Here is a 12,132-nt window from a genome sequence, read left to right as displayed (position 1 = left end):
ACCTACAACATCCACCTACTTCACCTACAAATGACATAGCCATATGTTCCCTCCACTACTCCTATAAATACCCTTGCATTCATTCATTCATGGAGATCTCATTTCATACACAACACACCACAAACACATCCCTTTCTCTCTTAGCCGTGAGTCTCCCTTAGAATCCAAAAAACCATCTTTCCATTTCCACCACTCCCCAAACCATTCACACCATCAAACTATCCTTAGACCTTGTGCTACAACAACGAGGAAGAGAAGAGTGCCTAAACGTTCATACAATTCAAGTTTGAGTTGTTGGAATGTTTAGGTGTTTCTTTGATTTCAATGTTTAAATTCAATTCTCTTTGTTTGTACGTATGAGGAATGGAAGAGAAGAGTGCCTAAACGTTCATACAATTCAAGTTTGAGTTGTTGGAATGTTTAGGTATTTCTTTGATTTCAAAGTTATAATAAACTAAACCCCCTTTAGCTAGGGGGTGATTCGAAATATATGTTTATGCTTGCATTTTGATTTGATTACTTCTAATTGCATTTCATAAGTTGTTGATTCAATTTGTTTAACCGTTTGATTGATAACTTATTTATGTATGTTTATTAAGAATGCGCGCTTAATTTTCATGCATGAATATGACGCTAGAATATAAGTGATTTTCACCTAATCGTTATGAACTTATATTCACAAGTAGTGGAGGTTGCTTATAAACAATCGCGTTAAATGAATTCTTGGCACGAGTTTCATGCTCATCATAGTAACGAATGCCTCGTCAACACTTATAGTTTTCATAATGCTTAATGATCTTTGATTGTATCTTTATTGTGCTGTTCACGTAAAGGACTTTTGGAGAATGTTGTGAATTGCGTTGCGCTAACCCATCCAATTCATTAACTTAAGGAAAACTTGACGATTAATTTAAGCGGACCTAATTAACTTGGGGTGATGAGAATTCATAATTTATTGAAATGCAATTGGAAATCTTTTTATTATGCAAGTGTAACATATGTGGAGATGACCCCCTTAGCTATTCTATCATCCATTCATTCCATTTCATCAATTTCATATTTACATTCTATCTAGTTTATTTAACTTGTTTCGTTATTTCAATTTTCGTATAAACTTAAATCCCCCTTTACTTTAATGTCAATTTAGTTAGAAATCATTTTAGTTTGTGTTTTTAAAAGCATTTTGAGTCTTTGGTTTGTCTTAGTGTTTTAAAGTTTAGTTTTACATTCTTTGAGTCTAGTTTAGTGTTTTATATTGTGTTTTTACGTTTTTGAGTCAAATCCAAGTGATTAACAATCCCTCCTAATCCCCGGTCCAGAACGATCCCTACTTATACATATACTATAATTTGACGAAAAGAGGGTTTAATTTGTGTGCGTATAAATCTCGCATCAAATTTTGGCGCCGTTGCCGGGGATTAGAAAATTTGCTAATCCCTTGGATTATTTGTTTCTGTATTGTCTTTTAGATTTAGTTTTTTATTTTTTTATTTTTTTATTTGTGTTTTGTTTGTTAAGAACAACATGGCACTTGATAACGCTTCTCTTTTGTCACAGCTCATGGAAAGGTCCCAAATGCAAAGAGTTGATATATTTAATCTTCAATCAAGGAATAACGTGTTTTCCAATACTTACAATTCGGATTGGAGTGATCATTCAAACTCTATGTGGTGGGAACCTCAAAATGCTCAACAAGGAGGATATTGGCAGCCACCACAACCTCATATTCAATATGCCCAACCAAATTTAAGTTCGTCAATAGATTATAATCAAAAGCTTAACGAATTAATTTGTTTGGTGCAGGGCTCACAAAATCAAGACAATGAGGCTCGACAAGAAGACAAAAGGTTGGATCACTTGGAAAAGCAAATTGGGCAGATAGCGGAATTCGTAGGACAATTTTGCGACCAAGGCAAACTCCCTAGTTCAACCATTGTAAATCCGAAGGGAGGATTTGAAGCACCTTTGCCGGAAGCACTTATTGCTCCTACGCCATCTAATTCAAGTAAGGTTGTTCCAATTAGTTCTAACCCCATTCCACCTAATATCCCTATTCCTTGCAGGTTCATGAATTCCAAGGAAGAAGAAAGTGAAAAAGACATCTTGGAAGACCTTCCAAAGGTGCAAAGTAGGGAATTTCATGAATTCATCAAAGGGGATATACTTGAGACAACAATGCCCAAAGAAGTTGAATTTGATGACATTGGACAAGTCATAACCATCACATGCAATCTGGCCAAGTCCAATATCCCTGAAACTTTCAAAGGAGTGGTGTTTGTCATTGAGTTCTTGTCAGACAAAACAAGTAAGTCATTTTTTTTAAATTCCATTACATTTTATACTAACTTGTTGTTTTTTATGAATCAGGCACCTACATTAGAATTCAAACCAATGCCGGTTCACTTCAAGTATCACCTTCCATTCAAGGACCAATTCCATGCCGTTTGATTTTATTTATGTCAAAAAAAAAAAAAAAAACACATGGCAGAACGATGGAGGCTTCACAAAGGTTGTTTACTTAAAGACCCACTACGTGGCAAAACTCTTGAAGCGGAAGGCATCGAGACGGAAGGCATCGAGACGGAAGGCATCGGGGCAGAAGACATAGGAGCGGAAGGCATCGGAGCTGGAGGCATCGAAGATAGAGCATTCGAGGCCTCAATACTTGGCCAAACGCTGGATGATCCAGGAAAAAGGTGCCTCTGGAGGAAAGACGAAAACCTTTGACGGTCACTTTGAATCCGACCTTCAGACTCTTGCAGTTCATCAAGCTTCCTCTTCATGCCCGTCGAATAGTTGTTGGCAAGCACGTGCAAACTTCTATTCTCATGCTTAAGCAGTTTGATCTCCTGCTTAAGACTTTCCACCTCTGCCATCAATGATTCCACCTGACGGGAGCGGGCAAGCAGGCGTTGGCCCATGTTGGACACAGAACTCGCACACTGAACACTAAGTGCGAGGGACTCTTGAATGGCCAACTCATCGGACCGTCCTGACAGCAGCCTACTATCTTTTGGAGTGAGGAGGTTTTTAGCTACTATTGTAGCTGTTGTGGCGTCCTGCATCACAGAGTCTTCACCTGAAAGAGGACCGTTAGAAGATAAAAAAGAAGGGCGCCATACATTACCTTGACGGGGCGCAACCGGATCGCTGCTAAGACTCAAATCTAAGCTAAGGTTCGATGAGTTTGCCATTTTTTTCAAAAGTGTTCAAAGAGAAGGGGTGGATGGAGTTAAAATTTCACAAAGGGCCGGAGTCGAGTTTCAGGAATGGGAAATCTTCAGAGTGTGTGTGTTGGGGTGATTGATAGCTCTATAAAAAGCCAAGACAACGCGTCCACCGTTTCAAAGAGCCGGATTTTCCGGCGTAATTTAGGCGACGCTCCCTCGGCTTTTCAGAAAACGCGTTCAACTTTGTCAAAAGATTTCTGACAAAGCTGAAAACACGTGGAGGCCATCATCGCATCAACACATCTTTAGCTGACAAGCGCAAAGTTCGGCGACGCTTTCTCTGCTTTTCAAAAGACGCGTGCAGCTTTGTCAAAAGGAGCCGCATCTGCACTACCACGTGTCGTTCAGAAATCGAAGGGGCGCCTGCTCAGAAATCGAAGAGGCGTATTCAAAGATCGAAGAGGCGCCACTATTTCAAAGAGCCGGATTTGCGGGATCAAAACGTTTGTCGACAAGGGTAAAAAGTACCACCACTTGATATTATCTCTATATATGTCGACCTTCGTCTTTTATGGCAGGGCAAACCTGAAGAAAATGCCCAACTCTCCCTCACCTCTGAGGGCACACTCCCAGCAAAGCCTTTCAAAATACTCAATTTTTTCTTCTTCCCCAAAGATGATACCAGATGCCTGGAGTACATATGACCCAGGAGGAAACGGCGGATTGAAGCATGTGCTGATTCATTCACCACTTCTTCAAAGCAAAGGTATCTCATATCATCAAGGTCAAAAGCAAAAGTATCTCATATCATGCTCTTTCCCTGTCTTTTTCTTTGTCCTTGTTCTTACTTGCATGGCAAAGTAAAAGAAGCAATCAGCCGGCACTTGGAGTCAGTCTTCCGATCTGGAGCCAACTGCCTGGAATCTATTCCTGATTGCTTACCTAGCGTTGCTCTCGAGTAGTCATCTTCAACGGTTGTTACACTTCCAGAGAAGGGACCACTTCTGCAAAGATTGAACAAAGAAACAGATAACAGGAGGAAGCTCAGACCTTCGGGGGAAACCAAAAGAACCATCCTGCTGCCCAGTTCAAGAAGTAGCACAAAGGAAAATCAACGATGGGCAGAAACCAGTTCAAGAGTAAGCCTGTGGAATCACAAAGATCAAAGCCTCAATGCAATCACCAAGGAGAAGAGGGAATTTACACTCCATAACCAGATTTGCGTCCCTAAACTCTTCTCTTTGTTAATTACATTATGCCATGTTTAATATGTTTAGTTGCTTTTTGTGTGTTTACTTATGTTTTGTGTGAATCTATGCTTAAAACATTGAGGACAATGTTTGATTTAAGTGTGGGGGGGTAACTAAAGTGTTTTGATGCAAATTCGTAGGGTTTTATCCACCATAACTTCTAATGTTGTTCCTTGCTATTTTAAGGTGTTTTTAAGTTGTTTTAGAGTGTTTTAGTGTGTTTTGTTTTATAATTCGAAAATCCCATAAAAATTTGAAAAATTGTTTTGAAAAACCCAAAAAGAGTTGTTTTAAAGTTGTTTTTGTGTGTGTGTTTGTGTCTTAGGGTACCTTCCAACACAATGATAAGGATTTGGTTTATAATTGCATGACGGTTAGAAAGAGTTATAAACATAGAGAAAAGTTTGATTTACTCTTGGTATATGCTTGGTTATGGTTATAATGTATGACTTCACATACAATCATAAAAAAAAAAAAATTCGTTTTTGTAACATGCTTGAAGGAAGGAACTCAAACAAACGCTACAACCCTGAGAGACTTGAGCCTATAACGTTCTTTGGAGAGTATAATCTGTGATTTCTTGTTTTCTAAAGTCGTTGCATGATCTCATTATTCTTTGCTTGGTTACTACTTAGAAGGCGTTTTATCATATAGTTCCAAATGCTAGAACTCATGCCCATTTCATTCAAAGCATGTTATTGATTTGCATAACACATATTCAAGAAGAAGTTGTGTAGTGACCACCACCATAGCCAAATAGCCTTACTTCCCATACTTTGTATATGTTGTAAGTTTTAACCCCGTTGAACCTTGTTTAGCCTTTATTCTTTGTTTACCCACATTTTCCTCACCTAGCCTAGTTTAGGACAATCCCCACCCTTGTTCTTAAAAGATAGTGAGCATGACTTAATTGAATTCCTTTTGAGTTACATTATGAAAGAAAATAAGTGTGGGGGAGAGAATGTTTAAGTGTTGATGTTTTGAGATTCAAAAGAAAAGAAAAAAAAAGAGAAAAGAAAGAAAGAAAAGAAAAAAAAAAAGAGCTTGAAAAAAAAAAAAAAAATGAAAGAATAAGTGATTGAAGAAAGGTTCCAAAACACCAATTCTGGGCGTAAATTGTCTAAATTCTCCCTTTTTGTTCAAAAGTTGAGTTTTCATTCAAAAGTGAATTCTAAGTTGATTCAAATGCTTTGCTCACTATTTCTTTAAAAACCTTTGTTTTCCATATCCCTTCTTTGTTATCCACATACCCCAAGCCCCGTTACAACCCTTGACTTCTATCTTGAGTGTTGTGTATTTCAATTTGTGGAGTTTGAACTTGGTATGAGCATATGGTATCACTGGTTCTCGCGTCTAAGTAGTGGCATTCCATTCATGAGATCATATCTAAACATGCTTATTAACTCCAGAAATTGCTTCCTTTGAAATACATATATGTGAGTGTTCGTTTTTATGATTACATCAATCTTCTCACATATAACTAGTTTAGGGTGTGTAGTCAGAAAATCTGTGTGAAAAACGAGAGCATATCTTGTAAGGAATTGAGCAAATTCTCTAAGGCATGTTACTACATTCAAAATATAGTTTTAAATGCTTAATTGTGAATTAGTATGTGGTGACTATGATTAAGAATGTACTTAAGTGTCAAGATGGCTAAAATCTGTGGGAATAATGATTTTTAACTTGTCTTGTGCATTGGAAATCCGTGAGACGATTGTTGGAAGGTGTAGGTTGTGTTTTGTTCGTTTTGTCTAGTTTCGTGTTCTTTTGTTTTGTTTTGCTCGAGGACTAGCAAAAGATAAGTGTGGGGGTATTTGATAGGAGCATATTCATGCGACTTAAATGGCTTGTTCTCGTACATTTACGTTATGTTTCTTTAGTTATTTTTGTACTTTAAGCTATTTTCGTGTGTTTGTAGGTCCAAAGGGTTAAAGGAGCAAAAAGATGCATTTTGGAGACTTTTGGAGCACTTTTGGGCTAAGGACGGATAGCTTATGCTTGAAGCCAAAGTGTTGGACGAAATTGAAGACCTAATTGGAGCCAAAGTGTTGGAACCTTGTTCTCTTTAGTTTTAGGACATTTAAACCTTTCCTAATCCCAATCATGCCATGCATAACACACATCCATTCTAACACATTGTCATTGCACATGCATTTCCTTCATTAGTTAACCCACATGCACTTATCACTTATCATCACCACATATCATATCACTTAATCACTTATCACTTATCATCACCACTTAACCACTTATCATATCATAACCACATATCATATCACTTATCACTTATCACTTAACATAACATCCACCTACTTCACCTACAACATCCACCTACTCTCCACCTACTTCACCTACAACATCCACCTACTTCACCTACAACATCCACTTCACCTACAACATCCACCTACTTCACCTACAACATCCACCTACTTCACCTACAAATGACATAGCCATATGTTCCCTCCACTACTCCTATAAATACCCTTGCATTCATTCATTCATGGAGATCTCATTTCATACACAACACACCACAAACACATCCCTTTCTCTCTTAGCCGTGAGTCTCCCTTAGAATCCAAAAAACCATCTTTCCATTTCCACCACTCCCCAAACCATTCACACCATCAAACTATCCTTAGACCTTGTGCTACAACAACGAGGAAGAGAAGAGTGCCTAAACGTTCATACAATTCAAGTTTGAGTTGTTGGAATGTTTAGGTGTTTCTTTGATTTCAATGTTTAAATTCAATTCTCTTTGTTTGTACGTATGAGGAATGGAAGAGAAGAGTGCCTAAACGTTCATACAATTCAAGTTTGAGTTGTTGGAATGTTTAGGTATTTCTTTGATTTCAAAGTTATAATAAACTAAACCCCCTTTAGCTAGGGGGTGATTCGAAATATATGTTTATGCTTGCATTTTGATTTGATTACTTCTAATTGCATTTCATAAGTTGTTGATTCAATTTGTTTAACCGTTTGATTGATAACTTATTTATGTATGTTTATTAAGAATGCGCGCTTAATTTTCATGCATGAATATGACGCTAGAATATAAGTGATTTTCACCTAATCGTTATGAACTTATATTCACAAGTAGTGGAGGTTGCTTATAAACAATCGCGTTAAATGAATTCTTAGCACGAGTTTCATGCTCATCATAGTAACGAATGCCTCGTCAACACTTATAGTTTTCATAATGCTTAATGATCTTTGATTGTATCTTTATTGTGCTGTTCACGTAAAGGACTTTTGGAGAATGTTGTGAATTGCGTTGCGCTAACCCATCCAATTCATTAACTTAAGGAAAACTTGACGGTTAATTTAAGCGGACCTAATTAACTTGGGGTGATGAGAATTCATAATTTATTGAAATGCAATTGGAAATCTTTTTATTATGCAAGTGTAACATATGTGGAGATGACCCCCTTAGCTATTCTATCATCCATTCATTCCATTTCATCAATTTCATATTTACATTCTGTCTAGTTTATTTAACTTGTTTCGTTATTTCAATTTTCGTATAAACTTAAATCCCCCTTTACTTTAATGTCAATTTAGTTAGAAATCATTTTAGTTTGTGTTTTTAAAAGCATTTTGAGTCTTTGGTTTGTCTTAGTGTTTTAAAGTTTAGTTTTACATTCTTTGAGTCTAGTTTAGTGTTTTATATTGTGTTTTTACGTTTTTGAGTCAAATCCAAGTGATTAACAATCCCTCCTAATCCCCGGTCCAGAACGATCCCTACTTATACATATACTATAATTTGACGAAAAGAGGGTTTAATTTGTGTGCGTATAAATCTCGCATCAACGTGTTTTCAGCTTTGTCAGAAATCTTTTGACAAAGTTGAACGCGTTTTCTGAAAAGTCGAGGGAGCGTCGCCTAACTTACGCCGAAAAATCCGGCTCTTTGAATCGGTGGACGCGTCGCCTTGGCTTTTTATAGAGCTATCGATCACCGCCAACATACACACTCTGAAGATCTCCCATTCTTGAAAATCGTCTCCGGCCCTTCGAAATTTAACTCCATCCACCCATTCTCTTTGAACACTTTTGAAAAAAATGGCAAACTCATCGAACCTTAGCTTAGATTTGAGTCTCAGCAGCGATCCGGTTGCGCCCCGTCAAGGTAATGTATGGCGCCCTTCTTTTTTATCTTCTAACGGTCCTCTTTCAGGTGAAGACTCTGTGATGCAGGACGCCACAACAGCTACAATAGTAGCTAGGAACCTCCTCACTCCAAAAGATAGTAGGCTGCTATCAGGACGGTCCGATGAGTTGGCCGTTCAAGAGTCCCTCGCACTTAGTGTTCAGTGTGCGAGCTCTGTGTCCAACATGGGCCTACGCCTGCTTGCCCGCTCCCGTCAGGTGGAATCGTTGATGGCAGAGGTGGAAAGTCTTAAGCAGGAAATCAAACAGCTTAAGTACGAGAATAGAAGTTTGCATGTGCTTGCAAATAACTATTCGGCGGGCATGAAGAGGAAGCTTGATGAGCTGCAAGAATCTGAGGGTCGAATTCACAGTGACCGTCAAAGGCTTGCGTCTTATCTCCAGAGGCACCTTTTTCCTGGGTCATCCAGCGTTTGGCCAAGTATTGAGGCCTGGAATGCTCTAGCTCCGATGCCTTCCGCTCCGATGCCTTCCGCTTCTATTCCTCCTGCTTCAATGCCTTCCGCTCCTATGCCGTCCGCTTCTATTCCTTCTGCTTCGACGCCTCGTAGTGGGGCTTCACGTAAACATCCTCTGTGAAGGCTCAAAATCTTTCTCCATGTTTAGTATCTTTCTTTTTTTTTTTTTTTTTTTTTTTTTTTTTTTTTTTTTTTTATTAACATAAATAAAATCAAACGGCATGGAATTGGTCCTTGAATGGAAGGTGATACTTGAAGTGAACCGGCATTGGTTTGAATTCTAATGTAGGTGCCTAATTCATAAAAAACAACAAGTTAGTATAAAATGTAATGGAATTTGAAAAAAATGACTTATTTGTTTTGTCTGACAAGAACTCAATGACAAACACCACTCCTTTGAAAGTTTCAGGGATATTGGACTTGGCCAGATTGCATGTGATGGTTATGACTTGTCCAATGTCATCAAATTCAACTTCTTTGGGCATTGTTGTCTCAAGTATATCCTCTTTGATGAATTCATGAAATTCCCTACTTTGCACCTTTGGAAGGTCTTCCAAGATGTCTTTTTCACTTTCTTCTTCCTTGGAATTCATGAACCTGCAAGGAATAGGGATATTAGGTGGAATGGGGTTAGAACTAATTGGAACAACCTTACTTGAATTAGATGGCGTAGGAGCAATAAGTGCTTCCGGCAAAGGTGCTTCAAATTCTCCCTTCGGATTTACAATGGTTGAACTAGGGAGTTTGCCTTGGTCGCAAAATTGTCCTACGAACTCCGCTATCTGCCCAATTTGCTTTTCCAAGTGGTCCAACCTTTTGTCTTCTTGTCGAGCCTCATTGTCTTGATTTTGTGAGCCCTGCACCAAACAAATTAATTCGTTAAGCTTTTGATTATAATCTATTGACGAACTTAAGTTTGGTTGGGTATATTGAATATGAGGTTGTGGTGGCTGCCAATATCCTCCTTGTTGAGCATTTTGAGGTTCCCACCACATAGAGTTTGAATGATCACTCCAATCCGAATTGTAAGTATTGGAAAACACGTTATTCCTTGATTGAAGATTCAATATATCAACACTTTGCATTTGGGACCTTTCCATGAGTTGTGACAAAAGAGAAGCATTATCAAGTGCCATCTAGTACTTGAATTCAACAAACAAAACACAAATAAAAAAAAAAACTAAATCTAAAATACATAACAGAAACAAACAATCCAAGGGATTAGCAAATTTTCTAATCCCCGGCAACGGCGCCAAAATTTGATGCGTGATTTATACGCACACAATTGAACCCTCTTTTTGTCAAATTGTAGTAAGTATGTAAGTAGGGATCGTTCTGGACCGGGGATTAGGAGGGATTGTTAATCACTTGGATTTGACTCAAAAACATAAAAACAAAGTTAAAAACATTCACAAAGACTCAAAGGACTCAAAACAAGTTCAAAAGACTCAAAACTGCCTAAAAACACTAACTAGGCAGTTTCTGACCTTAAACCCAATGTTGGACGAATTTAAGTAATAACTTGACTCAAGAACGTAAAAACACAATATAAAACACTAAACTAACTCAAAGAATGTAAAACTAAATGCTTGAAACACTAAAACAAACCAAAAGACTCAAACATCACCCAAAACACTCAAAACTGCCTTAAAATCACTTTCTGGGCAGTTTTGAGCACTTTGGTGAATTTGGACGAAATTGGGTAATAAATTGATTCAAAATACTTAGAAACACAAAATAAGATACTTTCTAACTAAAATGGACAATAAAGTAAAGGGGGATTTGGTTTTTGATGAAATTAAATAAAATGTACAGATTCTAAGTTAAACAGATAGTAAAGATGAATTTGATGAAAATGAATGGATGGGAACCTAGCTAAGGGGTTCATCTCCATACATGTTATACTTGCATAATAAAATGATTTCCAATTGCGTTTCAATAAATCATGATACTCAACACCCCAAGTTAACCGTGATGCACTAATTAACCTTCAAATCTTCCTAACGTTATTGAATTGGATGATGCATGCGACAATTCAAAACATTCCCCACAAGTCCTCAACATGAATGCATAGAAGAGGTACAAGCAAGAATCATTACGCTCTATGAAAATTATAAGTGTTGACGAGGCATTCGTTACTATGAATGCATGAAACTTATGCCAAGAATTTGTTTAACACGATTGTTTATAAGCAACCTCCACTACTTGCGAATATAAGTTCGTAACTATTAGGTGAAACTCACATATATTCTAGCGTCATATTCATGCATGAAAATTAAGCGCGCATTCTCAATAAACATACATAAATAAGTTATCAATCAAACGGTTAAACAAATTGAATCCACAACTTATGAAACGTAATTAGAAGTAATCAAATCAAAATGCAAGCATAAACATATATTTCGAATCCCCCCTAGCCAAGGGGGGTTTAGTTCTTCATAATATTGAAATCAAAGAAACACCTAAACATTCCAACAACTCAAACTTGAATTGTATGAACGTTTAGGCCCTCTTATCTTCCATTCCTCATTCGTACAAAACAAAGAGTATTGAAATTAAACGTTGAAATCAAAGAAACACCTAAACATTCCAACAACTCAAACTTGAATTGTATGAACGTTTAGGCACTCTTCTCTTCCTCGTTGTTGTATCACAAGGTCTAAGGTGAGTTTTGGGATAGTGTGAAGTGTTTTGGAGGGATGGGGAGTGGTTGGAGTGGTGTTTTGGATGATTTTCTGAATATGGACGAATTGAATTAGAATGAATGCAATGGATGCTTATTTATAGGTGAAATGGGGGGAACATGACAGCTAGGAGGGAATGTGGCTGCATGTTTGAATGATTAAAGGATGCATGTGGGTTGGAATTGCATGTGCAATGAATATGTGGCTGCATGTGCAAGGGGACAATCTGAAAATGCATGTGAAAGCATGTGTTGGCTGCAATGATGAAATGGATGGGAGTGCATGTGGCTTAATTAATTAAAGGGAGTGCATGTGCAATGTTTTAAAGGATGGAATGCATGTGAATATGATGGAAATCTGATTTGATTTATGGAAGATGCATGTGGATTAAAGGTAAAGTGGAA

The sequence above is a fragment of the Pyrus communis genome, chromosome 3, assembly GCF_041283825.1.
Source record: "Pyrus communis isolate YQ-2024b chromosome 3, ASM4128382v1, whole genome shotgun sequence".
NCBI lineage: Eukaryota > Viridiplantae > Streptophyta > Magnoliopsida > Rosales > Rosaceae > Pyrus > Pyrus communis.
The sequence above is the reverse complement of the archived record's forward strand: the minus strand, read 5'-3'. Positions refer to the sequence as shown.